The sequence below is a fragment of the Rhinopithecus bieti genome, unplaced genomic scaffold (assembly GCF_001698545.2).
Source record: "Rhinopithecus bieti isolate Rb0 unplaced genomic scaffold, ASM169854v2 scaffold_12086, whole genome shotgun sequence".
Lineage (NCBI taxonomy): Eukaryota > Metazoa > Chordata > Mammalia > Primates > Cercopithecidae > Rhinopithecus > Rhinopithecus bieti.
Window position 1 is genome coordinate 3,150,163 of NW_016807466.1, and position 6,617 is coordinate 3,156,779.

A 6,617-nucleotide genomic window follows, 5' to 3' on the forward strand; every position below is an offset into this window, starting at 1 on the left:
TCTGGACGCTTCTCCTGGTGGCAGCGGATACTCTGCTCTCTCCTCTAGCATCTGCTGAGACTCCTTCTCCTGGGAGTGGACCACTGCAGATGTTCCCAGGCTTTGGGGTGCATGGGGACACCTCTCTTCTTAGGCTGCTTCCCTCCTTAGGGTGGCCAGAGCAGCTTCCCCCTGCACGGAGGCGAAGGCCCCCTCAGTCATGATCCTGATGAAGATTCCTTGCTTAGCAAAACTTTAGGCAGTCTTCTGAATCTTCTGCTACACCCGTCTGTGCACTTCCTTGTAAAATCCAGTTTTAGCAAAAGAACCTGCGAAGTCAGTTTAGGCAGAACCCCCATCCTAGATCACTGATCACCGTTGATACCTGAACGGGTTCCTCGTCCTCCACCATCCCCCGGGCACTGTCCAATCACCCTGCCTGCAGCAAGAATCCTGTTGGGGTGGTTTTGCCAGACGTTTCCTCTCAGTAATTTTCCATCCACTGACACCTGCTCTGCCTCCCCTGCTGTAAATCCCCACCTGTCCGCCTGGTCTTTGAAGTTGAGCCAATTCTTCTCTCCCTCAGCAAGACCCTGGTGCAGTGGCCCCCTGTACCTATCACGATGGTCCTGAGCAAAGTCCTCCTTACCCTGCCTTAACCAGTGTCACTGAATACACCAGTCCTCAATACTGGCTGTCCTAGAAACTGTTGCCCACTCTGGGCTCCTGCTGCCACCTCCACCGCCAAGAGGGGGAAACTGAGGCACAGTTTTGTCTTTAACTCCCAGCTACCACCATGCGACCTGGGGAAACTCACCCACCACCAGGACCACTTCAGGCCGCTGAAGGGACACACGAGCCCAGAGGGGGCAGAAAGTCCTTTCTCCCTCCTGGATCCCAGACACTCCTCTTTCGTGGACCTGCTTTCCAAGATGACTGACAGCAGCCACTCCACTCAGCTCTCCCCTGGATCCCATCCCCACGCCCATTCATGATGTGGTGCAGCTGGTCCCAGCATGATGGTGCCCCCAGAGCCCGGCACTGGTATTTTCCTGAAAGTCTGGGCCGATCGGTGTTATCTTTCATGACCACCCGGAGGCTTCTGTTTCCTTCCAACGCCCTCTGGCCACAGGTTGAGGCAAGCTCCTGTACTCACATTTTTTTTTTTTTTTTTGCGATGGAGTCTCGCTCTGTCACACAGCTGGAATACGGTGGCGCGATCACTGCTCACTGCAACCTCTGCCTCCTGGGTTCAAGCTATTCTCCTGCCTCAGTCTCCCGAGTAGCTGGGACTATAGGTGCCTACCACCTCGCCCGGCTAATTTTTGTATTGGAGACGGGGTTTCCATGTTGTCCAGGTTGGCCTTGAACTCCTGACATCAGCTGAGCCACCCACCTCAGCCTCCCAAAATGCTGGGATTACAGGAGTGAGCCACTGAGCCCGGCCAGCACTCACATCCTTTAGGAACCATGACAGAGGTGCAGAGAGGCAGGGCGGGGCTGGGGCTCAAAGCCCAGGCTCCAGGGCCAACCCAGGTTTGCCCACCAGCTTTGTGACCAAGGCCACATCTCTTCACCTCCCTGAGCCTCAGTTTCCTACTCTGAAAGGGGGATAACAGCACCCCTCCTGGGGCTGTTGTGAGGATAGAGGAAGTAACATGTAGAAGGTATTTTGCCTGGTGCTTGGCACAGTAGCACACAATGAACAGTGACTGTCATTATTGCATGTGATGCAGCCAGACAGCCAGGCAAGGCACGAGTGGCCCCGTGTTCCCATCTCCGGCGGCTCACCCAGCTCTGACTGCCCCCTCCACCCCGCCTCACCTTTGGTGGCGCACGGCCCAGTTGCTCTCATTAGATGATGCTGCTCTGCTCCCAATGTGTCACTCATGTGAACCAGCGCACACCTCATCCCCACCCCCATCACTGTTCTGCTGGAAGAAACCCAGGAGCCAGGGCCGCAGAGCCAGCTTCCCCTGTGCCTGCCTTCTTAGGCGTGCAAATCAGCGTGAGCTCTTCCCCTCTGCCTGGGCAGACTCCCACTGACTCCCCCTTCATTCCTGTCCCCTTCTCCCCAAACAAAACAGAAAGGAGGGCCCAGGAAAAGAAGGGGCATCAAAATCCAGTATTTGAACCAGGCTCAAAATGAATCAAGGTTTGGCCCCTGGAAGCAACATGAACCCCAGAGGCTTGGGAGGTGCTGCTCTGCCCCTGACTAACTTTGTGGCCTTGGGCACCTCCCTTCACCTCTTTGAGCTCCAGCTTTGTCACCTCTGACACAGGGACAGTAGTATAAGCCCTGGGACACTGTACCCTCCTGCCTGCTCTGAGCTGAGCCATGCTGCCTCTCTGAGGCCACTTTGATTTGGTCTCTCCTGTTCCTGGGTCCATAATTCCTATCGCTTGCCCTCCCACACCAAAGTCCCACAGGGATACAGGTGTGAGCCATTGTGCCTGACTAGCACTTTGGAGGCCAAGGCGGGCAGATCACCTGAGGTCAGGAGTTCAAGACCAGCCTAGTCAACATGGTGAAACCCCACTCTATTAAAAATACAAAAATTAGCTGGGCGTAGGGGCGAACACCTGTAATCCCAGCTACTTGGGAGGCTGAGGCAGAAAATCGCTTGAACCTGGGAGGCAGAGGTTGCAGTAGGCCAAGATTGCACCACTGCACTCCAGCCTGGGTGACAGAGCAAGACTCTGTCGAAAGAAAGAGAGAGAGAGAGAGAGAGAGAGAGAGAGAGAGAGAGAGAGAAAGAAAGAGAAAGAAAGACAGAGAGAGAGAAAGAGAGAGAGAGAGGAAGGAAGGAAGGAAGGAAGGAAAGGGAGAGAAACAGAAAGAAAGGAAGGAAAGAAGGAAGGAAGGAAGGAAAGAAAGAAAAAGGAAGGAAGGAAGGAAGGAAGGAAGGAAGGAAATAAAAGAAGAAAGAAGGAAGGAAGGAAGGAGAAATCCAGGCAGGGTGATGTGTGTTCGGGTCAGTGTGCCCTTCACCTTTGGGCACCTTGATGGCTGGACCTTCCACTGTGTCCCCTGCGAGCACCTGTGCCCAGCACAGAGCCATACACAGAGAATCTCACCTGGGTCAGATTAGCAGAGGCTGATCGATTTGTGACGTCACACCCGCAGCAGGGCTGAGTGCCCAGGAGAAAAAGGTCTTAACAGCACGTTGGGGTGAGTTGCCAGGCCAGGCAGGGGTCAGGGAAGGCCAAGGAGGAAGGCTCTGAGCCACCTGGCCTTCAGAGAACTCCCAGACAGTGGCCCAGGGACCAGTCCAGCCCAGACCACCTGAGGCAGTGACCCCTTTCCCAGGATCCAGGTACCCTAGAGGCACCTCAGCGGAAGAACTCTCTGAGGTCTGCAGGCTTGAGCTGTTTTGCTTTCCCCAAGACAGTTTCATCCTATAATAGTTGCCATTCTCATTGTCATCATCCCATTGGAGTATATTTGCTTTATTTGAGAAATGTATGTAATGATTATTTCTGGCACTACACTAAGTGCTTAAAAAGTATGAATTCACTAATTGCCGAAACCCCATAAGGTAGGGTACTATTTATGAACCCTGAGGCCCAGAGAGGTTGAGTAACGTGCCTGATGTCACGAGACCGATGGATGGTCACGTGGGGCTCTCGGCTTCCTTCTGAGAGGCAGCTGCGGGGCACGGGGCATGCGGTTGTTCCAGGCCCTTCTGCAGACACAGCACTGCCTCCTACATTTCCCCCATGCTCCCTGGGGCCTTGCAAGTTCCGGATTCTTCATCTGTAAATGGGGACAATAAGGCCAGCTCTGGGGGCCCAGGGCTGGGCCTGGGGGAGGGTTCAGCCCCACAGGGCCCTGCCCCCTCCTTGCTGTTCATCATCTGTCTGAGGCTCACTCAGAAGCTCCCACCCACACGATTTGATTCTGCCAGAAAAACGTGCTGAGGGGTAAGTGCAGGGTCTGGTGGGAGCCCCAGGTTGCAGGGTGAGCTTCCCCTGGGGGCAAGCCCAGTGGCACCAACCCAGGTGAGGGGAACTGTGTGCTCTTGCATGCCCCTGACCTTCCCCTGCCGGGCTGGGAGCCAGAGCTGGCTGGTTTACAGAACACCGGGCCAGGATCGCAGCCACCCCAGGCCGAACCCTGGGCTGTGGGTTATTTGCCAGGACAAGGTGGCCCTGGGGCAAGGAGGCCTCCCCAGGATGGGCTGCCCCCACCGTGGAGGAAATCCACACAGCAGCTCAGTTCCCCAAAGGATTCCCTGCCTGGAGTCCAGGCCACACCAAAGTACACAGAACTTTGTGTGCGGCAGGAGGAGAGGGCGGGACTCCAGCAGGAAAAGCTCCCTGCCTGGCGGAAGCCCCCAGGCACCTGCCCAGGGGTCATGGGGATTCCTGGAGATCAGTTTCCAGTCCAGAAAAGCCTCCACCCCAGCCCTCCCGAGCCCTCAGTGTGGGGAGAGACAGAGCCCCAGCACAGCTCACCCCTCCCTAGGAGGAAGGGAGTCAGGGGGGTGGGCGCTGGCTGAAGGTCACACAGGAGCCCCGGCTGCCAGCTGCCTTGGGTTGGGCCTGCCACAGGAGGCTTCTTGCTCACTGAGGGTCTCAAACATAAGCCTTTGACATTCTCTCCAAAGGAGGTTACAGCCTCAGGCACAACCACGTTGTCTGCAGGGCCAGAGGAAGTTTGCTTTACATCCACCAGGGAGGGTCCCATCACTGGACGCACCTCCTATGGCCCCTAAACCTGGATGTGTTGGAAATAAATCCTGTTATCTACTTGGTGTCTACCACTAGGCTATTGCCCCAACGGGGCTGAAAGTGGTAATTGGTTCATCGTAAGCATTACAAACAATATTGTGATTCTTATAAAGTGATCTCCATGTGTTGGTAAGACATTAAGACCCTTAAAAAATGACCATGGCTCAGGTTGTTTGCCTCCAAGGGCCTGGTTCCAGAAACTTCTGGGTGGAGGTGAGCTGGGCAGCCTCCCTCTAATTTCCCCAGGGAATGGCTGGGGACTTAGCCAAACGCTGACAACCAGCGGGTGAGGGACAGGTGGACGCTTCCCAAATCAGCTCTGTGCAGACAGACCGCAGCTGTCAGGCCTGTGCTGGCCTGACCCTCCTCTGTGACCTTGCGCCCGGGACCCCCTCCAGTGTCAGTGTCCCTATCAGAGCCTCGAGGGCTGAGCCAAGTGACCCTTCTGATGCTCCCCAGCCCTACCACTTGGCTCCAGCTCAGCCCTGGAGAAGCCCCTCCACTATGGGGACTCACCTGGAGCTACCTGGAGCATGAGCAGCCTGAGGAAGGAAAGAAAATGCTCTTTAAGTTGTCATAACAGAGCGGGGCCTCCAGCACCTCCTGTTTACTGAGGCTGAGTAAATACAGCCGGGCCCTTAGCAACAGGCACAAAGGGGCCCTTGTGCTGCCCGCTGCTCGCTCGCTGCTCCCTCGGCTCCCTCCCTGAGCTCAGCCCCAGCTGGGAGCTCTCTGAGAGGCAGGCTGGCCTGGCCCACAGCCCTGGCCTGACGGGGCCGGAACCGGGCGAGTGCAAGGCCTGCTGTGTGCCAGTCTCCAGGCGTGTCGGGGAGCCAGGCCTTTAGAGGTCCCTGTCCTCTGCAGGCAGAAAATTCCACCCCATTCTTCTGACCAGCAAACTAAGGTTTGCAAAGGTAAGCAAAACAAGGGCCTCAGAGAGGCCCCTGATTTGAGTTTGTCACTCAGAGATGGAGCAAGTGAGCCTTGGACCAAGAAGCCCCGCGCTGGACGTCAGTCTCGGCCACGGTCTCTTCATTTCTAACAAGGGGCTCATGCATCATGCCTGGCTCGCCTGGCTCACCTGGCTGCGTGCACATCAAATCACATGAGTGTGTGAGGACGTTCATTCTATGAGCTCTACAAGCTCTGAGCAAACAGAAGGAGTTATTATTTGGGCCAAGGGGGCAGACCAGACATTAGAGTCAATGATAAATCGGTTGGGCCCCTGTCAAGTGCTAAGAGCTTCCAGAGCCCCCTTTGGAACAATGAAGGTGTCACACCTCCTGGAATCCCAGGTACTGGCAGCCAACTCCATGCCAGGCTGGGAAAACGGGGTGAGAATGGTGCAATCCCTGCCCACAGGGCCTCCCTCTCTAAAACAAAGGGCTAGTTCCACAGTGTATGAAGCACTGTAATACATCAATAAACTGAGAAGGCCTCAGTTGAAAAATGAGAAAAAGACGTGACTAAGTAATTCATAAAAGAATTAAGGCTGGACACAGTGACTCATGCCTAAAATTCCAACTATTTGGGAGGCCGAGGTGGGAAGATCACGTGAGATCAGGAGTTCAAGACCAGCCTGGGCAAGACAGTGAGACCACATCTCTACACAGAAAATTTTTTTAAAATAAAAATAGAAATAAGTTAGTTGGGTGTGGCAGTGTGTGCCTGTAGTCTTGGCTACTCAGGCTGCTGAGGCAGGAGGACCCCTTGAGCCTAGGAGGTCGAGGTTGCAGTGAGCCATGATTGTGCCACTGCACCCCAGTCTGGGTGACAGAGGGAGACTCCATCTCTTAAAAAAAAAAAAAAAAAAAAAAAAAATGCTATTAAACTTTTTCCCCCTGTGATGTTTTGGGAGGGTTAAAGGAGGAAAGGGAAAGGGTCTCTGAAAAAAAAACAGGCGG